Genomic DNA, 25,634 nt, shown 5'->3' with positions numbered 1-25,634 from the left:
ATTTTGATCATTAATTTCAACGGCAAAATTGATCTAAATGTTAAAATAATTGTGAATAATAGTGAAGTTAATGTGGTTTTGTTTTCTCTTCATAAAGTAATTTGCATCAGTTCGACGTAAAGTGCGGAGCACCATTAGAAAAAAAAACTCGTCGCTGAAGAATGATCAAAAAGTTGCTGGACGCATAGCTACAACTAATGCTTTGCAGGATATAGAATACAAATTAGAGAAACACCAAGAGCCGTACATTTGAAATCTTCACAATCATCATTTCAACTAAAGGCTTTTTTTAACGAAACGGAAGTTCGCCCGCAGACTCGGATCGGAACATCTCATTCGTTTTCGCTAAAGCTCGTAGCCGTCATGAATCAAGATTCCCATGAAGAATCGCCAAAAATAAAAAATCGGCAAGTGATGAAGAAACGCCGGCAAAAACAAAGAATGATAAATTTGTCTTTGTTGCGTTTCTTCACACTTTGGCGATTCTTCGTGGTGATTAAACAAATCCTTGGAAATTTATCCTTTTACGAAATTTATCTAAAAGGCGTTATTTGTTCGAAGCTAGTGAATCTATCCTTTTATAAAAGTTACGAAATGCTGCCTGGTTCGATCCTAAGGAAACTCTTATTTTACGTCAGGTAACGGCATCTTGTTCGATCCTAGGGAATCCATACTTTAACGAAAGATCCCGAGGACACTATCATTTTACGAAAGATAATGTAGAGACATTTCAAAAACGTATTTTTACACTTTGGCGTTTCCTCACACTCTGGTGATTTTTCTCTTCTTCTCTTCACACTCTATCGATTTTTCTTGGCAATTCATCATTATGGTTGATTTGTTAAATCAACAAGAAATATTGCCATAATGTGAAGAAAAACCAAGAAATATCGCCAAAGAGTAAAGAAACTCCAAGGATCATAGAGAATTGAAAAATTTTCTTTATGGCCAAAGCACCTAGCAGGGTAATAGAGGTTTTTACACGTCAAATAGAGTAGTATTTTGATACCAATAATACCATTAGCAGCCCTAATGGTAATTTTGCAATGACATTAAGAAAAAAAAGGTATGGAAATATTCGCATACTTCGATTAAAGTAGTACTCTATTTTTTTCTATTACCCTGCTAGGTGCTTTGTTTTGGCGTTTCTTCACACTTCTGAGACTTTTCTTGATGATTTAACAAATCAACTAAATATGATGAATTGTCAAGAAAAATCGCGAAAGTGTGAAGAAACTCCAAAATATGACAAATCGCCAAATAATACAATATTGTCGATTCGACTATAACTTTTAATTTAGAAAAAGATTGTACGGGACAGTATGTACTGCATATCATATAATTCCTCTCTCTTGTGTTTATCTGTGTTCTACGAAGCCAAAATATAATTTCGGACTACAAGTAAACCGTCTCGACTGCCCAGTAGTTATTTTCCTAAGTTCCTAATGAGTGCAAAAAGGAGGCTATTTCAACATTAGTTAGGAAAGCATAATTTTTATGTGAATGTTTCTGAGGTTTTTCATCTTAATATTTTCATGAAGTTACAAATAATCCACAGAAAATTTTATTATAATAAAATCCTGATATGCGTGTGAGGGCTATAAGTGGACTTAGCACCCCCCTTTTTTGGCATATAGCTGTGTAATGTATATTGCGAAGACTACAGTTAAAATAGCTGTGTAATTTATATTATAGCTGTGAGCCACATTTCAAATCTATCACGAGAAATAAAAATGTTTTCCGAAACGTTCATGAATTTTGCGGTCACCCATCTAAGTACTTACCGCGCCGATTGATGCTTAACCTGAGAATCCGACCGTCATCTATGCTGCTAATGTACTAATTTTGCTTGTGCTTTAACACGTTCTTATTTCGAAGCGTTGCTACGGCAATATAAATCCTGCAGCTATATTATGCGGCACGCAGCCTAATTCAAGTGTGTAGTTTTTATATTTCACTTTTGTGAGTTGTCACTACAAGGATTGTTCTAGGTTCTGAAAGAAAGTGAATTGAAACCGCGCGAATAATCACGAATTCAATTATTTTCTGTGAAATGACGAGTTTGGTTTTTACGATTTTGCTAATTAACTAATTCGTTTCTAATGCAGTGAAATTTCTGATATTCTCATTCGTCTGTGTTTCTACGGATTCTGACTATATTAAAAAGGTATTCTGATCATCAAGCTTCATTACAATCAGCCAAGATATTTTAGAACAGTTTTTGTTTGTATATTAACATTTAGTCCGACTTGAATGCATGGTCCCATACATTTTCTCATATGCAGCACACAGATATATTTTTGATGCGTCAAATATGCGTTACACAGCTATGATATAGAGTACACAGCTACAATATGCAAATCCTAGCTATAAAATGTGTCCACGGTGCATATTGTAGCTCTGTAATCCATAATATAGTTGTGTAACTCATATTGCATGTAAATAACCAACATTAACAGAATATGCGTTTAGTAGCTATATTATAAAAACTACAGCTATATTATAAGTTACACAGCCTTTATCGAAATTCACGGATTTTCCGTGTACCCTAGAACGAGGTCGGAAATACATCAAATAAATCAAATAGAAAACAGACTTGGAAATTGTTATTTTGTCTAAAAGGTGATATTAAAATTCTTTGGAAATCGTAACATCAAGCATAACTGCATGAGCAGGCATCTCAGGATTATAAATCAGGAACTTTGAAGTTCGTCATATTCATATTCTTATCTTATTCCTGAGCAGATTCTGTTTTCATGATTGAGCTCAATCATGAGCTTCACTTATACAAAGAGTTGAATTTATTTCCTATGCCAAATTGTAATTTGGCGAAAAAGAATGTTCCGAATCTGCGTTTCGTTTAAAAAAAGCCTTTAGTTGAAATGATGATTGTGAAGATTTCAAATGGACGGCTCTTGGTGTTTCTCTAATTTTTATTCTATATCCTGCAAAGCATTAGTTGTAGCTATGCGTCCAGCAACTTTTTGATCATTCTTCAGCGACGAGTTTTTTTTTCTAATGGTGCTCCGCACTTTACGTCGAACTGATGCAAATTACTTTATGAAGAGAAAACAAAACCACATTAACTTCACTATTATTCACAATTATTTTAACATTTAGATCAATTTTGCCGTTGAAATTAATGATCAAAATTTTGCTGGCCAGCATTTTAGATGAGACACATAAATAAACAAACTTCTGATACATATCATGACAAGCACACAATATGTTTTTGAAGACAATAGAAGCGATGACGGACGTAGGGTGGCTAAATATACAAATATGTTTTACGTTCTTTTGTTTGTTGAGACGTACTGAACGCTTTCCTATATCGTTCACTGATACAAAACATCTTTTTTCAAACTCAAACGGTTTATATTGCATAAAGGTACTTTTAATTTAGAAGCCTGATGTAATAATTAAAAAGCAAGAGAAAATGTAGCTAAAACCAAAATTTAATTAGCCACCCTATATCACATTTTGACATCGTGACTGCAGCGCCGTCATTGTGACCGTTGTGTTAACTAAATTTAAATTTGTGGATTCCATTGTTGTGGGATAAAGTGTGGGTTAAATAAGATTAATACCTTTGGAAAACCCGAAAACTAAATTTCCTCGACTGTAATTCTAATCTGAGTGTAAGGCTAGATGTCAAATTTACATTTGATTTTACGTAAATGAATTTGTGAAGAAATTTTTTTTGGTAAAAGGCAAATTACATAACGAATGTTTTAGCAAGCATCAGTGATACGATAGCTATATTGAATCTGTTACTTGATTTTGTTCTAAATGAAAAACAGGCTGAAGTAAAATCTTTTACTTCATTTGTTTAATCAAACATTTTACTACTATATAAGATGAGTTTAGTCATAATTCATTACGTTTTACGTTTACCTTTGTTGGCGATATCAGATGAAAATATAGCACCGAAAATATGATTCACTAACACTAACTACCTATGCTAAATTATGGTTTTAGACTTTCTGTTTTGAGTGACACGGTGACACCCTATCATCTATATAATGTCTTACCGTAACATCGGAAGCATATCTCTTAACATACTAAGAAATATGTCACACATGGTCTTACAGTTTTAGCTGCATCATACCGTCTATGTCTTCTTAATTCAAAATGAAGCGTGAATGGTTTTTCTCCGACTATCAATTTGTACTTTATAGTCTGTCAATGTTCTTGTTTCGTAAATGACAAATAATAGTTTATGATAAAGTTCCATACATGTTCCAAGACTGTACGTACAGTTTCGTACAGTGCCATATTATGTAAAGTTTGTTTGAAAATTTCCCAAATATCAAAGTTTCTAAGGGTTCTGTCTCACTCCATTTCCATTCTCCATATGTCTTTTGATGCAATATAATGCCAGAATATGTTAAAACAATACACAAAACTTAATAAATTGATAATGAGTTTTCGGCTGAACACTTCAAAATTCTGCTAAATATAATAGTCAGATGCATTCTGAGATTTGCGATTAAATAAAGCGTCGAATAATTGCATTCCTGGTTGTTGTAGGTACTTGATACGATGTATATATGTGTGTGAGTATAACACGATCTTAGCATCAACTGTTTTCTTTCTCTCGCAAATCTCTATCCTATTCATGAAACATGCATACTCTCCTGTATGTAAGCGTCTTGCATTTTACATAATAACAAGACGGAAAAAGCATTTTTATAGCCGAGTTATAGTAATAAACATTTTAATTCATTTCGCTCAAATTGAGTTGTTCCCATCTTTTGTGCTTAAGTGGTTGCAAATAAATTGCATCTCACGGATCTGCACGGATTTCATAAAATAAAATCCATTTATAACAAAACCCATCACATAATCTGATAAGATGACGTTTTACAACAAACACTGTAATAACAGAAAATAAATTTATTCTTTTTCTGTATTATATATAAAACCCGAAAGCCGTTTAAGACGAGCGACCAAAGTAGTAGAAATTATCGCTCTTCTTCCTCGGAGTAATGTTATAAATAAAACCGATATTTTTGTACAAAAACATTTTGTTACACAATGCATAAGGCAGAACAACCGCACGAAAGAAACGATAGTTTTTAATGATTTTGTGTGTTCAAAATGGTTATGGCGAACAAATTGAACAATCAATCTGGATTATCTCCGTTCAGGGCAATGGGTAACAAGGAAAAGTATGAGAAAATGTAGAGTAGATGGATACAGACAGAAACTATTAAGAGGATATTGTGGTTTCTTCGGTTGATTTTGATAAGTTTTTGTGTGTTTTTGTCGATGGTAGGATGGCTGCAACATAACATTCCCTCCATGGATTATAAATAATTGGAAACAATTGGGAAGAAAAGGGTTCGTTTTTGTACGTGTGGGAGTCTGGATGTATCAGCATGTGTTGGTGTGTGAGCCGAGCCTGTATGTGTGTTTGGTTCGGTTACATCGGGTGTAATGATCATTGGATTTATATCATTATGGTTAACATTGAAGCTAGTTTACATTGTGGCTAAACCTTTGTTACATGGGGTTTTCGGTAATTTAATTTACCATTTCCATTAATCTACCATTTTCACATTTGGTAGATTGATCTGAGTTTCATGCTATATATAAAAATAAAACAATTTGAGACCTCATTCATATAATTCATGTACTTGTTAGCTATTCACTATCATACAAAGTAGTAATTCATTAACGTTACATATTTCACTAATTTTTTTGCTTTTCACAACCAAAAATTTAAAGTGATCAAATAAAAGTATTTTCAAATTAGGTAGTGTAGTCGATAACGCAATGAACGTTTACCGAGCGAGCGAGTTCCGGCAAACGAGTGATTGCAGGTTGTTGGGTACATCGAAGAAACAATTTTCTGAAGAAGAGACAAAAAATTCCTCCTCGTCCTTCCCCTCCCCACCCCTTCAAAGTTTAAATGCAGAGGTGTCTTTGTCGAATTATTGACAGGGCTGTGTGAAACGGAGAGATACGTGTGATAGCTCATTTTAAAAGTAAAGGTTCAAAGTTTTTTTTTGGCGCAGTTAGATTTTCCGAATTTTCCAAATCGTTTAAGACTTTTCCGACTTTTCTTCAAATTGATGTTTTAAATTTAAGGTTAAAGTTAAATAATTTCTTAAATATGTTCCGAAGTAAAACATTTTTTTTGGTAATATTGTTCTCTGTGTCATTTGCTACAATTTTGCCGAAGAAAGTATAATTGTATTTTGCAAAGTGTAGGCGCCACATTGATTTTTCATGAAAAAATTCCATGGTTTCGCATAGGTTTTTAGACCGGTTTTTTGGTCAATTTTTTTTTTTGATTTTCTTGTTTAGATTGCTTTGAAATCGTAAGAAATACATAGAAACACAAAATTTACGTCTTTAAACATGTTTAAAACGTCATTTTTGTCCATTTTTCAATAACATTTTTCGATTTCCTCGCCTTCAGGAAAATTTGAACCACTCCTACATGCTTGTGATGGAGTACACAACTCCAAAATGATTTGCTAGCTAAAGGAGAAAGCTAAAACTTTGAACCTTTACCTTTAAAATGAGCTATCACACGTATCTCTCCGTTTCACACAGCCCTGTCAATAATTCGACAAAGACACCTCTGCATTTAAACTTTGAAGGGGTGGGGAGGGGAAGGACAAGGAGGAATTTTTTGTCTCTTCTTCAGAAAATTGTTTCTTCGATGTACCCAACAACCTCCAATCACTCGTTTGCCGGAACTCGCTCGGTAAACGTTCCTTAACAGAATTTGCGTTATCGACTACACTATACGGGCTGATGCAATATGTCCTTGTGCAAGCAGTTCAGAAGTGTTTACAGTATCATTACGTCGTCCGGGTCGTGTCATCTTTTCCGGGCAGATATAATTGCAACTGTATTGGCCGTTGAACCGATGTGTTTCATGTGTTTCATCTATCGCGGCCGTATTGCTGGTTTTTCGCATAAACTACATTAAAAAAAGGGATGCAGCAGAGCACAGCTTAATTTACTTTATGTATACGAAATCCTTCCACTGCAATTTTTCTAATTATACAAAATTGTACAGTACCATTTTATCAAACAATGTCGTTGAACAGCAATTTTCCATAATTTACTTTTCATTTGGGTTAATTAGTCGACTAATATCATGGTAGGTTGTAAGTTTATGCACTGTTTAAAAGGCATCGATTTTCTTTTGCTTTAAAAAAAATTGACATGGATTCTTTTTGTGATGCCACTCCCCGAATCTTTTGATATTTAAGTACCTTAAACTCTATACAGGAACGTTTACTGGAATCAGACTGAACAGAATAACATTTGTACATAAATATCTGTCAGAAGTTCTTCGAAAGTTTTTGTGTCTATGAGATTTTTTTTGTTTGCCCTTTCAACGAACACGATGCTTATTTGCCGATATTCGATGCGATGCCAGATGTGGAACAGTGAGCGCACGTAATGGAAAGAAGCACTTTTTCTAATGAAAAATTTCTCTGTACCTTAAGATTTGAGGGTGAATGACAAGGCGGTCTGGTGTCAGTTCTAATAAAAATCATGTTTCGCAAAGTAAGGGGGTTTTCTTCAAATTGAAATGAAAGTATAACAGCGGGTTACTTTTCATTTAAGAAAATTTAATTACTCTGTCCTGTCCACTCGAAATACACGCTTAAAGTTGACAAACGAATCCCTTACACATCGTGTGCAGAAAATATGAATGACCATTCATAAAATAGTTTTTTATTCCCTGTATGTTTGCTGATTTTTTGTTCTGGAGAAAAAATTTAATTAACGAAAAACTACGTTATAATGCGAACAACGAAAATCCTTTCGAAATTGGAGAGAAATGCAATCAGCTGAAATCTTAAATGAATTTTTATTTGAAATTTATGTACAAACAGATGACGCAAAATGGAAGAAAATTATTTTTATTTTCCTTTTTCGCAAGAAGTTTTGAATTTCTGATGTCGAGTGATAAAAAGGTGAGATAAGTATCCAATGAAAAGCGCTGTGTCTGTGCAGCAATCATTCCCCCCGCACTGAATTTTTTTTTGAGAATAAAATAAAATAAATTTTGAGAAAGAAATTATTGTCATTTCGGATTAGAAGATTTAGAAACAATCGAGTTCTTTAATAAGGATCGATGTCGAAATATACTTGTTGAAGGACATGAAGTAAAAAAGTATTACTTTGGCAGCCTCGCGATAGTTTATAAATTATTTTCAACAGATGAATGTAGATTTGTTTTGCATCTTCTTAAGCTTTAGACATCAACGCAAATTTGAACGCAAATTTTGTCGCCAGCTCATGAGAGGCCTGCAATAGTCAATTTGCGTAAGTCTAAATCCAATTCGTCCACTCAGAATAATTCAAATGAAGGGGAGGGTCATGAATATTGATTTGAAAATGGAGACCAACGTTCACGACCGTATGTCAGTATACTCAGTACTTAAGTTGAAAAATGTTATGGCACAAGGCATTTCTTAAAAGTTTGCTAAAATGTGAGTTTGTTGTGCAGTAGAGTTAGGAATTGAATAAATACTTCGTAGGAATAACTCTCTTTACGGTTGAAGGTTATCATTGAAGCTATGTTTTCACATAATACCAAATAAAGTTTGTTTACATCGTAACATCGTAGAAAACCGCACTTTTCATGTTTCAAGCACTACTTTCGACGAGCTCAACATGTAATAGTAGTTCATAGCGCAGCCGAGGTCAGTAAACAATCGAAAGTAGTGTTAAACATAAAAAGAACAGTTTTCGAAATATATTACATAAGTCGGGATAGAAATAAAAAGTCTCGTTTTTGTGTCTTTATTGACCTCAGATACGCCTCGGATCAACAAAAAACTCACACAAAAACTCTACTTTTTATGTATAGTCATATATAGTATGACTCAGTGGATAGGTCTTGAGTGCCCTCGATGTGTCAGGTAATGTTAAACGTACGTCATAAAATGCATATCCGACACAGTAATCTACTGATGCTACAAATCGTATATCTCACACTGCGTTGTGATGTAGCAGAATTACAATAAAAATTGCAATAAAAAATGCGAAAATAAAAACCTGGAAATAATTCTAAACGAAAACAGAATCCAACACTTTTTTCCTGCTCGGTAAATCTAACTTTAATATTAATACAAAGTCAACTTAAAGTCACGATCAAAATTGAATAAAATTATTTCAGTTTAATTTCAATAAAATTCGATCAAAGAGCAAAAACTAACAATTCTTCGTCAACAATTTTTTTTTTCGAACTATCATAAGCCATAATCAATATCCGCGTCGTTGAAATAAATATCCAAATGTATGCTTGCATCGAACCATATCGATTAAGTATTCTTCGTGTCTCACAAAATTATTGCAACAAAACGAATCGAAAATCCATTGAAAAAAGCGACCGACGAATGTTTCAATATACAATTTCTTCGAAATTGAATTTATTTAGCTGAGCGCATTTTTATAATTTCAAACCGTCGCGGCACATTTAAATAAAAAATGAAGAAGAAAAACAATAAAAAAAAATCATTTCGAAAAAGGGAGGAAAAGTTACAGTGAAATTGATTTTTAATTAGATTAAAGTTGAAAACCGCAACTTCATAATTATCTCAGCTAATTGTTAGAGGGAAGCCGAATATATATGAGAAAAAAAGTTTTTAATTGTGTTATGCTTCGGTTGCATTATTTCTTATTAGCTCTACGCCTAATGCCAATTTAATTGATGCTTTCGTTTGTTTATTACGACTTTAATTGCCATACATTCTCTCCCACATTGTTACATTAATTGGAATCCTGTGAGGGGAGTACATACACCATAGCATACAGAAGTAACATCATCAAATATTTTCAAAATTCAAAGTATTTCTGAAATGAATAATTCGTGTTTGCACCAACAGCCACAGTAATATGAAATTACACAAAGTTACTCGATACTTTTGCCATCATGTAGTGCGTATAATGTTGACTTACCAATTTTTGAATTTCAGATGTTTAATAAATTGAGTAACAGAAATAACTTGATTTATATATGCAAAGACTGTGTAATCAAATCGGGGTATCAAATGTATTTAGTATCAGAGTATTTGACTTTTGATAAATTTCACTTTTCGATAAAGTGGCAGCAAATTATAGTCTCGAGACCACAATAAGCTTAAGAGAGTTAAAAGATCTATCAGCTACGAAGGCTACAAAACTAAAAGACATGCTGAACGTTACTTGTTATTCGATTCCCTTCTCTTAACTGTAACTAACCTGGTTTCGTTCTGAGGTTCTGTTTTTGATACCGGCCCTAGGTCAAATGAATTGAACATCAATTGAACCTCTACGGCAAGATTCACAAACATGTTCCAACAGCACATGATTTAAAGTGATTATTTGATGATGTCGAACGCCAATATCACACGAGAATTGACCGACTCGTAGTAATTCTTTCACATTGCAATCCCATAACTGACTGCATCCATTAAAATTACCTTGATAATGTAAATTATAGCCCCCCATAAACCATACACACGACAAAATGATTCAAATCACTAACAGCTTACAGCTAGAGCTGTAGAATTTCGAGAGTAAGCAACAAAATGTGTCTACCTCTAAATTGCATAGAATGTGGAGCCTGCGGGCTCCATCATATCATTCGAATTGTTCTGAGAAATCTTAATGCGCCCATATTATAAATGTAATGTGTAGTAATGGGAATATGAATAAATTATACTTTGCGGTGTTAAGTCTGATAAATTTGACAAATATTTGATTTACATTTGGAGATGAATGCCATAAATATGGTGATTAGTGCTTGACGTTCGTTTGAAAATTATATCCCATGCAGTGTAAGGTGAAGAATGATGGCCAAAATGTATTCAACAAGAGCAAATACTAAAATGATGATAGCAACGACGTTATTTGTAATGCCATTGGATGATAGAATATTATACATATTCCTGTAACCAGAAAGCATATTATTCCTTAATTCGTCACAATTTAATTAATTATTGAAATTGGGATTGACAAAATGCGAATGCAACAAACAAATATTTGAATTATACACGATGCCCGTCCGCTATTGGAATGAAATGCTAACATATACTACATGACATATAAGTTTGTTGCATTTTTATACATAAATATACAACACCAGCCGAAACCATTTTATTGGTATCATGGAACGATGTATCCATTTTTACCAAATGCTATCGCTGATGTGTTAATGTTTACATTTATCGATGAAACATGTATGCTGTACTGAGTTAATGAGTTTATGAAAATGAGTCTGTTGATCTCTAAACATTTTTCAAACAAAGTCGCTTACAGTCACGACTGTAAGTGAAGACGCATGCTTATGAATTTGTTTGTTGTATTTATATCGAGAGAAGGGTTTGACTTCATTAATTAATTAACAGAGTACATCGTCGTCATAATCGAGACGCGACATATTACACCAACAACAAAAAAGTGCTGAAAAACAAATGTATCAGTCGACACGAGTCAGTGAACCATTTTTAGCTATGCTAACGCGTAGTGTATATTATGAACTTCTAATAAAAACTCTCTTTATTCAATATTATGTTTATATCTGGAGGGATTTGGGCGGAGACGGTCGATGCGAAGCGATCAGATCGGACAAATTTGTAATTGATGACACAAAATTTGCGCATTAACCTTTTATATACGATAGGCGTATGCCCATATAATCGTTTTATCTTCTTCTGTTTCAACTATTGTCTACATTGTGTGATACAAAATCTTGTACTTCATTTGGTTCAATAAATGTTTTGGTGTGTAAGATAACATTAACCGGAGCTCCTTGCTCATTTCTGTCGTTACTATCGGTAGGACTAGCCGTTTGTATATGTTTTCTTTTTAAAGTTCGCATGACCCTGATATATAAAAGTGTGTTTAAGAAGTCTTCATATATAGTCCTCGATTGTCAATAACCTACGTAATTCAACGGATTCCTAACAAGAAATATTTACACCTAGCCAGTAAGCTTCCCGAGGGAAATTTTCATGGAATAGAGTGAAGACTCGTCACCCACGCTGTCACCTAACCGTAAAAGCTGATTACTAGATGCAAGAAGTGTATCTACAAACAAATGGACAACTTTTAACTTATCTATAATCGAAATTTCAAATGTGAAACTAAACTAACTATGGACACAGAGACGAATTTTATAATGGGTCTACGTTTAGGAAAATTACTATGGATGGACACTAATTGTCCAATTACAGGTAAGCAGCAATCAAACATTATTACTGAATGAATCGATGGCTGTTACCGATAATAATTAGCCATTCCATTAAATAAAAGTTTACAATCAAAGTCAAATAGTTCAACCAATTAAAACATTATTATGAAAGGGAGTGACTATTTGTACCCGGGTGCGAATTGTCACAGTATTATTGGATATTCTATTCGTATCGGTACCAGTCAATGTCAATCCAATTTGTGTCGAAGTTTCGTTTAGGTAGCAGCTGGTCCATTCATATTACGCTCTGCTTCTATGGCCTAAACTTAGGTTTTCGTTCATTGTAATTTAAATTTATGAATATTACTGACAGAACGGGGACTTAGTAGAACTACATTTTTGCAGTGACAAATGGTTGAAACGGTACTAATGAGAATACCCACAGTACTCGCACCCAACTGCGAATAGTGCTTACAATTGATACTGTGAATTTTCTCAGTGGTGTGTGAATAGCATCTGCCCTTATAAATTTGACCTAGTTCATCGTACTCTCATTCGGTTTCATTTCAATATAATGGTCACTCATTGACAAATCATTAGCATACAACAAACTAATCAATAAAACATTAATTTTAATTTCAATGTCAATAGTCAGTCAACCCTTAACTCCATAATTTCCTATAATAAAATATTCAAAAGTTGAACATAAATCAAATTCACTTTCAAGTGGATTAAACTTTTTCGGCAATATGTTTACCTCCTCAAACTCAAGTGTTTGGTAAGTCTCAAAATTATTTCAGAATTTCTTATAAAATTAAACAAAAAGCACGTAGATTCGATCGCAAGGGATTTGTGTTCACCTTGTTCGGAAGAGGAACATGTTACGCCAGTACGTATACACACACGTATTACTCATATCAGAATGTCGGTTAAAGCATGTGTATTGATGAAAATTCTTAATATTTTAATGGCATAGCACTTGGTTAATGTTTTTTGTTCGTTCACATTATCATACATGTACTAAAATTAATGAAAAGTTATTAAGTGTTTCATGTGCATGTATGCTAAAGTGTATGTTATGTTGTGTAATTCACCTCATGGGAGTAAAAGGTTCTTCAGCAGTATGACTATGTATATATATTAACGATATCAGCTAACTTCAACAAAATTTCTAATTGAATTTAAGAATAATGACGTAGGAGATATTGACTGTATGAAACAATTTTAAAGCAACGTTTACCTACTCCAATCAATGACCGTGTACAATGTCAGCTTTACACTCTGTTGTAAAGTTATGTCGCCTACCTACACTTATGATGTTTAATGTTAAGTACAAATTTAATTAAAGATCTGAAGCTTTCGTGAAGATTTTTAAATTTGTAAGAGATTCTCATTCGTGGAACACAAAATTGTTGGAAACAAAATCTTTTTCACTGCAGTTAGTATGTATAACCAGATGACTTATTAAAGTTTGCCGTGTTAGACATATATTAAAAAATAAAATAAAGAACAAGAAACATGACGTTATCAAATTACCTTAGCGCAGCTGGATTAATTTGATACATGATAATAATGCCAGTCATCAACCAGTCAAAATTCACAGAATTTGATTTGAATTGAATTTGAGGTGAGAATTTGAGGTGATGTTATGTTTGTATTATTCGATTCCGCAAGGTCCAACGAAATTGGTTTTCATGACATTGTGTGAATGTCCTAAGGCCTTTTATGGTAATCATACGAATTGAGTTGTTTTTTCTTTTGCATATATGCAAAACAAAATGTTTTTGCCTTAAGAAGATTTACACGGTGTGTAGCACCGGCATGTTTTTTTCGCTAATCTGACACTTTCAGTCAATCAAGCTCAACAAAATTTAAAAAGAAGTGTTGCCAATTGATTTGTTTGCTACAACCCTACTACACTATTAGGCAATATGCGTTACTGTAATTGGAACATAAAAATCCTTTTCATTCATTAGTTTTAACCAATAGGTAGTTGTTGGAAATTACATGCAGAAACACTCTCTTCGGACGGAATTATGTTCATAAGCTTTAATCTTTTAATTACACTAATGTTGTATGCATACATACAACTAATCAAATACGAATTAGAGGCAAACATTAACAATGGAGGTCATTACGAAATAAACTACAACAAAAATATTATAAGCTTTCACAAAACGAAGAACAAAAGGAAAGCACACGGACCTCGAAAATATTTGTATATTGAATATTATAGTTAAACTAAACAGCGGAAAATACCTGCTGCAAAACTTAGTAACGTAAACAAATAAATTGTATGTGAGTTGAGTACATCTGTACGTATATGGGGCAGAAATTCGGCTATGTTATGAGAATTTCAAGTAGATTTTATTTCGGTTTTCGGTAGGATTGCAAAATGTTTGAATAAGTTGAAATAAGTTTTTACTTTTCGTACCGTGCATCAGTTTGTTTTACGTATAAAAAATGCTCAAGAGGTATGAATTCAATCCCTATCACACGCACTTCTATTACATATTTTTGTGGCTTAGTTTGAATTTCAGGAACACATTCAGCGTTAAGGTCTACCATTAAAGTATAGAGATTAGTACATAGAACTACTCGGCCTGGAGGAAAAAGAATTAGTCCAGTTGCACGTAAAATGCAAAGAAAAAAGTGTTGAAATTATTGAAGGTATTTTCCTAATAGAAATTTTTGAAAATAGTTTTCCTGTTTATTTCTTCATCAGTTCATTCAATTTTACTCAATTTTCATCTTCTGACTCTTCATTTACCAACGAATACAAATAATGGCACACTCTAAAACAGTTAAGCTTACGAGTGTATTTCTTAGTCAATGGTTCAAGAAAGATTTTTTTTTGGATAAATATTCTGACTCATTCGATCAACATCTATTTTTAGCACATAGACATTTTCGGATAATTGGTTTATAGCAACGTTTTATTGTATGAATAGCAACGTGTTAATAGCGACAAATTGATGTAATAAATATTAAATTAGTCATTGATTTTGGACGTATGACACAATCATCCCACTACATTTTTTTGATCGTGTGTTGGATTAGCTCGAATTCAAATTGGTTTTATGATCTCGATTGGAAGATTGAAACAGAAAAATCTTTCCTTAAGAAGCTAATTGATTCCAGTATCGACGACATGAATGGGACTTTCACAAAAGGTATTAAAAAGAAATAATTCGTCTAATTGCCGTGTTCATTCAAATCTATTACTTCACTTGTTTCTCTTGCTGTAACATTAAACCTTTTACTTCATTAATTCATAGCTCTTAGCACATATCTCACTATATAAAAGACATCATACGACCATTTGTGCCATATTCGTCAGTAACAGATAACTACCGACCAAATAGCGATTGTTTGACATTTATTTTGCTCGCACAGTAAATCCAATAAAAATACAAAAAGAAATGTTTATTGTTCTCGACAAACTGCGTCAATATCACAAGATTACAGGATTTATTAACAATCGAACAATAAAAGTTTAATTTCGAAAATGTTCGGAATTGCGTACACTCTTGCGTTCCCATAAAATCGTCCATTAATTGAATGAAATCAGATCCATCAAATGCACCTAATATACAATGTGCTTGGACAAGTTTTCCTATCGACGAATTATACGATCTCTGCGAATTTCATTTAAAATCTCAATATTATTGAACCCCAATCTATTAATGATTGTTCGAACACAATGGGTGAGTGAATTGCTATTTTGTATTATCAGTGCCCATGGGGACTGTTTGCTATTTTGCGTCCTAACATCGTGCATTGTTGTTTGTAGGTCATTGAAATTTTGTGTATATGATGCAAAATTCAAACATAATTGACCAATAACACTGCTGTTTCGATTGTTTAACATTTTTATTGTCGCATTGTTAATTTCATTGTACAATTTTGCTCTTTTTCGCCGTTTAAAAGTGCTGTTTGATCAATTGTTGTACAAATTAATTATGTATACCTCTTGACTCCGACAACGTTTCGTTCATTTTACTTTTTTTTTTATCTATTTCTGTTTCTTCTTCTCTTAAAGTTTTGTTTACCGTTAAATGGAACAATCTTCTCATTTCACGCTATCCCATCACTTTTACCCACAGCAACCATCATCCAATTCCGAGTATACAATGAACAAGTAGATACGATAACATGTCGCATGTTCTATATTTAACCGAACAAAATGTATATTTCCTCCGAATTGAGCTACACATAACATCATCGTATAGGATGTAACGTAACAATTGATGGGTATATAGGTATGTACATACACAGCACAGTGTATATCATGTTTTCTGGTCTTTTTTATACACTAGCGACATGTTTATTTGCTTAACGAAATGGGAAAAGATTTTCCAACAACACAAAATTTGAGTCTGACGAAAAAATAGACAAAACATGCTACGAATATTGACGTGGTGTACATAAAATCATTCCAACACACACACGGTATACTCTATTAGACTCAATTTTTGGATAGATATGTATCCAGAAAAAGGATATCGTATGCCATTTCTGGTGTGTACCAGTACGTAGAGAGATATCATATAATATTGGTTGCAATAACATTTTTATTTCATTTTTGAGATGAGTCTAGGTACATATTGCATTGCATACGTTAAGAAAATTGAATCGCATGGATTATGTTACCATTATGTACGTGTTGGTAGAAATATAAAATTGAAGCGCTCGATGGAAACAGTTTTGAGAGGATGTAGCGAAGGAAATACATTTATTTCAACGAGAGCCAAAACGGGAAAATATTCAATTTATTTAGTAAATAAATTGGCTAAGTTTGCTATTGATTATGATTGCACAGCCAAACATGTTTTCGACTTCTTTTCGGAGAAAATGGAATGAAAATTCTTATCTCAATTTCAGTCACTTAAACATCCCACGAACGAACGAATTTCATTTGCTCGGAAACTACATTTACAACACAAAAGACAAAAATAATCCACCTCGATATAAGTTTTTTTTTTTGCTGTTGTTTGATTGTAAAAACAAGGAAGAAAACAATACTTTCGTTTAAATCAAAATCCAGCGTTAAGAACGTCTCTAATTGACTGCATAAAAACAACACTAAAGTATAAATAAATGAAAGTTACAAAAACAGTTTCTTCTGTGCTTTCTTTGTATAAGTATAAGTATAAGTAATACACCCCGTATAAATAACCGTGTATACTTTCCTATATATAAACTGCAGCGCAATATATACCTCTGTATAATAGTAGCAATAACAACAACAATAAAGCGGTTTTTTTTGCCGTGTCACAATAATAATGTCTTTGCTGGGGTATTGTAACCGAACCGTCTTATACATTTTATGTTAGATAAGAGCATAAGCGTTTTTTATCGCTTCACCAGTCTTCTGTTCGCGATGTTGTTTTCTGTTTCCGGAAAGGAGGAAAAGAAAAGATTTAGCGAATATTAATGACACGGAGAAATATAATCTGTCAAGTTTGCTGGAGACAAAATCAGCATTCTTCATTCTTCCAATTTTTTTTTCTTTTGATCCTCAAAGAATTTGTTTTTATTTCTCTGTTGAAATTTTGTAAATGTCTTCAGTAGACACCTCATTGTGATTGCTAGTTGTTGTGAGTTTGATCTATGCCACCAGGATCTATGCACGTGTACACAAATCATTAACATAATAATTTTAATGTAAACAAAGAGAGTAAAATGTTGTGCACAAACATGTAATTGTCTGTTCCTACATCAAAGTCGCGATATGGAATATGTTACGTTCCCTACAAAAATTCTCTGAAAAAAATAAAAGAAAAGGAAAACCTTCGCGGTTTTATCCAATTCCAATATAATACATTGACTGCATTGCAGGCAAAAATGAAATAGTTTGAAATTTTCATTGTTTTATTTCGCTACAAGCGATATATAAACTTAGAATCATGTGTTTTGGATAACATGTTTGATGGTGCTTGTGGTACTACAGGTAAATATTAGTTAAATAACTTGCAGGCAGTTTTAATCACATAATTCATTTAATGTTTTTGTAAATTGTAAGCCGAGTTGTTGGGGTAAGTTTCATTCGGAATTTCTCGCTTCTGATCAACGAACTTTGTTTGTTAAGAATTTTGTGGATTTGCATTCAGTCTTTCAGGGAAAGAAATAGCTTTCGAAAGAAAGCCAAACATTCTAAAATAACCAAAAACATACCATAATTTTCAGACGTACTCGTCCAATTTACAAATATGGCTGGGGAACTAAGCTTTCAAATGGATGAAATATTCAAATTTACAAAAGTTATTTTCCTATTCATTCTACTTTCACATTGACCTTGACCTTCATTTAACAAAGTTTAGCTTTCACATGAAGAAAGGATGATGACTGTTCGGGGTACAATAAATAGATGAGAGATTTCGGGTTGTATACCACTCAGGTCACAAAATTTTACTGTTCAAAATTCTGTTTGTATAATAATTCGCATCAAGTTGATTTTTTTTCATTTAAAACAAACTGTTGAGCGAAACTTTCGAAACAACTTAAATCTGACGTTCCCCGAAAACGTCCAATTTAACAGATGTACATCCCACAAAGATAAAACGTGAGGAACATCAGATCTTTATGATTTATAATGAAAAATTTACTGACTTTTATGGCATTCCTAGAATTTGAAAAAAAAAATGAATTGCGAAATTCCGTTAATTAATTAGGGTGTCTGATCGTGATTTGAGTTGGCCTGTTTTTAGTGTATAGGCTGTGTACAGTGCTGTTATTATTAGGGCCATTCCCTGCACAAGTTAGACTTCAGAGATTTTATACCCGATTTGTTCCGAAGGTTCCCATGATCGGTTGTTTCCGCCAAAGTCAAACAAATAAAGTTCAAACCACATCCATTAAATGGACAAGCCCAATTGCCAATATTTGTAGACTTTGTTATGATTATTGTATGAGTCCAAAACAATCTCACATAAAAACCGCCCAGATAGTTTTGGTACACGCTAAGCACGATCAATTACCTTATTTGTTACTATGCTAAGTGGACCTATAATGTATAGGTATGTATGTATGTGATATTCCATTCTTTCGCTATTTTTAAGTTTCAACGGAAACAACTCACTGCTGTCAATGGATTACATCAATACAAAAAAATATTTAATGAATGCAATTTTTAATTAAAAACTCAGGGAACAGTATGAGAGAGAAGCATTATATTACCTTTGAAATATACTGACAACCTGGTCAAACATGAAAGCCGACTGATAAGTATACTTGGCGCGGTGAAATTTTCAAAACGCCGCATCGTAACAAAATCACTAAATCTGTTACTTCAATTGTACAAACAAAGTACAATCGCTAAAACGAACTGGTGTGCGTACGTTATTTTGCACCAGCTGGTAGTTCCTTAGAATTGTTACAAACTGGAGCTACGCAGGTCACTTGTTGTATAGAAAATAACGTATGCACACCAGTTCGGTTTAGCGGTTGTATAGATCATTTTCATTATACGGTACTTGTCAACGTAACCCCACTTTATTTTTCGTCAAGTAGTCCTTAACCTCAATCAATTGACGTTAACTGCGTTCAATTTACTGATTTTTATATGAAAATCGTTCGTTCAATTCATTCGATATTTTTCGACATGTCTGACAGTTGGGATCGTGTCTGACGTTTACAAGGTCATGAAAACGATCTATATTCTAGTTTAATATAAGGTCTGTCACTTCAATACTTCAATTCGCTATATAAGATAGCACTAACCAGAGCTCATTGCTTATTTTTATTGTCGATATCAGATGAATATCTGTCCATTCAACTGGTCTTTATATCTTCTATTGAAACACCGGTACCGTTAACCGTCTGAATGTCAGTACACTTTCAATTTAGGGTTCATTATATGAGATTGCGCAGATACTTTTCTTGAAAGACCTCATTAGCTTACTCTAGCAATAAGTAAACTGTAGGTACATGGTAGTAAGAAGAGTTACAGCTATCAAAAATTAGGTATGATCACAATTTTGTTTTATGTAGAATCTGATATTTATTGTCCCAAAAATTCTGACAGCTGTTGTATTGAATGAAACGAACATGTAACGATCAGTTTACTGAGATACAAACCAAAAAACCATTCAATATCAAGACTGACAAATCTGTGGATCTAGAAACTATGTAGAATCTGTTGAAAACGAAAATGTGATAATAATTAAATTTTTTTAAGTGTATTTTGACAGAAATGTAGTGGTTTATTGATGGCGGCCGATATTTTCAATATTCGCCGACTCTCACATCTGATTGTGGCTCTCAATATTTTTTAATTGGAAACATCAAACTAAAAAGTGTTCTTATTGTCGTCTGACTAGCTACATAAAGAGACCGGTAGCTAAAATGAATACATGATGTCGTGTTTCGTTTCGCAAAAAAGACTTTATACAACTCAGAGAATTGTGAACAGGCATACGCTGTTTAATGTTGTATACGTTGATTATGAATAACACTTCAGTTTTAATTTTAATTTATAACATGCGACGAAGTCAATTTCTACAATCTCTACAACGAACGTAGTTTGTGCCGTGCATTCAATATTAAAGAGCAGCGGAATTTTGTTATGAATGCATTCAATGCAATCCCCACATAACCATCATTCTGTTAAAAACACTTTTGATAGAGAAATTCTACACGGCATATAAAATTACGTTTCCTCCTGAAAAGATAACAGGTTCTTCTATCAATACTTGACTTTAATTCGAGTATGTATTCCGCCCAATAAAATTTGAAGGAAAGTTTTCTATAAAAAATGTTCTTAACAACACTTCAATTTTCCATTCTCACACCTAATATAGAAGCCTTGGATGACGCTAATCGACTCAGATTCTGCGAAAAAATTTTTTAGTTAAAAGCTTGGGTTGGTTCATAAATGATGTCCGCAATTTTTAATTGTTTTTTTTTCTATCTTCCCTGTGGAACTGTGCTCATACAACGAAAAATGAAATAACACGAAGATCCGATGTTTATTTTGAGCAACTCCTACCACATTAAGAAACTTACGTCCTTTATGGACGTCCCCCTTGACTGTAAATAAATAAATTTCAATATTTGTATTTATAACCAATAAAATATTTTAATTTTGTTTTAAGAAACAGGTTTGTTCAATATAACCATAAATTCACATCTATAGTTACAGCAATGGCAATTATTTAAAAATCAGCATACCATTCCGTTCACATTCCGTGATGGTGAAGTTTTTTTTGTTGATAAAATAGCAAAATGTCATAAACGTTTCACGCGAAATGATTTTAGAGAGCTTAAATTTCAAAGAATTAAATTTGCGAAAAAATATGAACAAAACAAATTTGCTAAAATCTTCAAAATTGAAGCATTTCAGAAAAGCCTTATTCATCATCATTTTCAAGATAACCATCTTTTCCATGTTGTGCAAATAATCTGTCTGTTGTTTGACTTCGACGGTTAATTTATTTATCTTTTACTCGGATATTCACTCGTTTAACATCAAACCGACGGGTTTATTTGTAATATCAAAGGGTCAAAGACATAAATTGCAGAAGCTTTCGTGTACATCATCTCTGGTAAAACTGAAATTTCGTTAAATAAATTGATCGTCGGTTTTAATTTATATTTTATCTAAAAAAAAGAGTGTTCAATGTAACGTCTATTAGTCATATTATGTGCAGTTTACAATTAGGTACCGGTTCTTGTGTACTGACATTTTGCGATTTATTTCTTCTCTATTTTGGATCAAGATCGGATCAAGCTTTGATCATGTTCGATGGTGGTTTTTTCTCTTGATAAAATTGATGGATTTTTCGACAACGTTTTGACAGTGATCTTGACACCTTTTCTCACAATATCTGCTTTATAGCCTTGTCTTTCACTTAATTTTATTGTGACAGACTGTTTTGACGATAAATTAAAATCAAAATTGCGAAATTTTGCTAAATAATAATTCAATGAAACGTAACCCAATCGTATTCAATAACCGCCCGTCTAACACAAGCTATAATGCGTTGAAGGCGTAGGAATGTAACTAGTTCCATACATTTCTGTAATTTTACGAGTAAAAAAGCAATGTTATTAGCCTCGAGGACACTTTTACTGCGATTTATTGATCGTTAAATAAGTGAACTCCAAATCACAGGAGAATCATTTGACAGACTAAGGGTTACACATAATTGTGGGAATTGATTTGATACCTTCATTGGATTCTTATAGTGTTTATGATGGCAACAAAATAACACTTATCGACACATTTAATTAAGAATTCTTCTTCCTCACTTGAAAACCCATTTCTTTTTGGCAATAATCGTGTCAGAGGTTTAAAAGCAATTGCACTACCACCGTTATTTCGTATCTAAAATATGGTAAGCCATAGAAATCCCTATCCTTGTATCATCTAATACATTTGCTGTGTGAAAGTAGAAAGCCGTTTCAATGGTTTATATTGCATAATCAAAGCAATTATGAAGTCAACAAAATGACTTGACAACATTCGAGTAAGTTTTCTTCCGAAAATTATTGTGTTTTATTAACATCGTACATAATTTTCCTTCGTTCAAATAACATACCAGCCAAACAACAACACAACATTGAACACAAAAGAGCGCCATACAATTTATATTTTGTAAACTTTTCAACTCACCTTATTAAAGAATTGCCAACTTGTTCAACGTACAAAAAGTAACAACATAAAAAAGCTCATTATCCTTCCCAACGTACCGAACACTGAGAACATACTTTACCCGACTACATTCAATGTGGCGTATACGGTGTACACGCATTCAATGTAAGCACCGGTAACAGGGAGATATTCAAGTATCCCCGCACATACACACAATGCGAAAAGACATATATGCGATTGTGTAATGAATGTACCGTTAAAAGTTATGTAATGTTCCTTACGTAACACCACCAAAAAAGACATCGCTTTTACGCTGTCGTAGACGATATTTAAAATTATTACGACCTTGTACGGTGACACATTTAGTAATAAACACACACCTTACGAAAACCGTTAGTTTGAAGTTATGGGTAGGGATTAAAGTTTTAAGCAAAGATTTTGAAGAGAGTTTTATTCGTAGCGCGACACATAAATATATATTTATGTGACTAGAATGGCGTGTAAACTCATATCCCCCACAGGATCTTTTCTCGACATTTAATTTAAATTTTGATATTGTATGCACACTCTTCACACACATACTCACACATATGCCGCTAAAAGAACGGAATAGAACTCATGTTTCTCAAAATCCAACTTAAAATGTTATTAAAATTTTGTCGCTTTTCGGTTAATACACATAGAACATTGTCATTTTGTCGTTGCTTGCATATTGTAAGCATATTAAAAACCAACTCATCCTATCATTCATAATAACAATATAGAAGCAGTATATACTATTCTATGTGCAATGTAGGATAAGATTTACAATAAAATTTCATTTCATTTCATATATGAAAATATTGAAGATTATAGCAAGAAAGTTTATCGCTTTCTGGTTTAAAACAGAGAGTGGATAACATAGTGCTAAATATTATATTGTTTAACATGTGCAATATAGTAATATTATCATGAATTTATAGACTAAAGTAGTCTAGTATAATTCATAGTTCCACACACACACATTCAATCGATAAATAATGCAGCTATTTATGCGATAAAATTATGTGCCGAACATCGATGGTTATACCATTTTGAGCGGTACCAACACTCCTCGGTATTCTCATAATACTAATTTTCGGTATTGATCATTATTTATGAGGATTTGATGTGGAAAATATGGTAGATAAAATGTTGTGAAAATATATCTTAGACAATTTCACGGTTAGGTTGTTATTGGGTGCACCAGTTTTGTCGCTATCGTTGATAATAACCATGGTGAAATTTGTATGATGCCATCAATTTGACGATCAAATTGCAATTTGACGGTCAGTTGTTATAGAATATTTTGGTTCTTAGAATGTGAATTTTGTTTATTTTTGACGGATCTGAACATACACTTTGTTGCCGTAATAATTGCGTTATATTACATTGATTACGGGCAAGTAATTTCCCTAATGAGTTCAATGACGCACACCTGAAATAACCTAAACGACCAAGTAGTCATTTGATATCTACAACGATGATGAAAATAAGCGATGAACTCTGTTGTCAATTGTTTCATACAAAATGTATGTTTAAAATATAATGCAGTTATAGATTCTTCATCAAACACTGAAGGAATGAAGTAGTAGATTTGATGATTTTGTTGAGACAGGTCTGCCGTTTCTTAAAGGTCTGTGCAGCACTTCTAATCTTAGGTACGATTTGCAGATGCGTTTTCAAATGTTTGAAGTCCACGATACTTGAGAAGTCAGTGGAAAGAGTAATACACTTTAAGTTTTTAGAGTTTTAATTATTTTACCGTAGCATAACCGGAGGGAAGTGGTTACAGAAGAGAGTTCTGTGACAAGTCTATGACCAGCGTATTCAAATAAATTTATTGCTTCTGAACGACGAACCCTTTAGACAAACTGTTCCGGACTGCCTGTCTGTACAAATATACCAAAAAACTTTTCGAGATTTATTTTCTCATTTTCCTGGTCATGAAACACGTGTGCGTCAATCTAGAACTTTTGGCACAGGCTCATTAACCTGTAATATCGGTTGTATTGTTGTCCACAACATTAAAATGAAGTTATTAGCTAAAATGTTCGGTTCTCTACTCAATTTTCCATATAATGAACAATTTACTACACACAATACACCAGTGTATCGTATAAGGTAATTAAGTCCATCAAAAACCTAAATTATTTATGGGTAAAAGAAGAACGCATAAATTTTTTTATGAACAATAAAGAACAAATTTTCTTCAAAAACAATCTCAATCATCACGCTTTACAAAAAAGCCGAATCACCTTTTACGAAAACAAATGAGAAGATAGACTAATAATCATTATTTATGTTCTTTCACATAAAAAATTGCGAGAAAAGAAAATGTTTAACAGGTTACAGTATAATGAACAATTACCTACCCAGGCTCATCACTCAATAAATAAACATAAATCAGACATTGTCGGTTAATGTAGCTAGATACAGAATGTCTAACACATATTTTTACACCAGCTAATTATAACAAATTTTCTTGGATTATGGACGGGATACGGAGTGGTTTGTGTTTAAATTAATTTTAGTGCTTACACACGTTAGCGTGCAAGCCAGTTGATTTTTAATTTCTTTTAAGCAAATTAAAATTTCACTTCACTTGATGAGAGTCTTGATTGCGTTTGATTAGTTGGAATTTTTATTTTATTTATATTCTTCAAAATCGCAAGGTCAAAAAGCCTCTAATCCTTTTATTTGCAAATATGTAAATTAATTACAGTGAGTTGCTACGAACTATAAGGAGTAAAATGTGTCTGTCACGCAAGGATAATGGACTTTTTTTGTGAAAATTAGAATGAAAATTTAACCTTTTGGCAAGCGGAAAATCATTTATTTTCTGCTTATAGGAGAATGATGTTTAGAAAC

The 25,634-nt window shown here is 33.0% G+C and overlaps 1 protein-coding gene across 1 annotated transcript in view; it reads left to right on the top strand.

Annotated features, from left to right (window-relative positions):
* The window catches only part of LOC119080356 (hemicentin-1-like), a 259,563-nt gene that overhangs the window by 93,532 nt on the left and 140,397 nt on the right, over positions 1 to 25,634 (top strand). The window lies entirely within an intron of this gene.

The sequence above is a fragment of the Bradysia coprophila genome, unplaced genomic scaffold (assembly GCF_014529535.1).
Source record: "Bradysia coprophila strain Holo2 unplaced genomic scaffold, BU_Bcop_v1 contig_350, whole genome shotgun sequence".
Classification (NCBI taxonomy): Eukaryota; Metazoa; Arthropoda; class Insecta; order Diptera; family Sciaridae; genus Bradysia; species Bradysia coprophila.
Note: the sequence above shows the minus strand (reverse complement) of the source record. Positions and strands in the feature narration are given on the sequence as shown.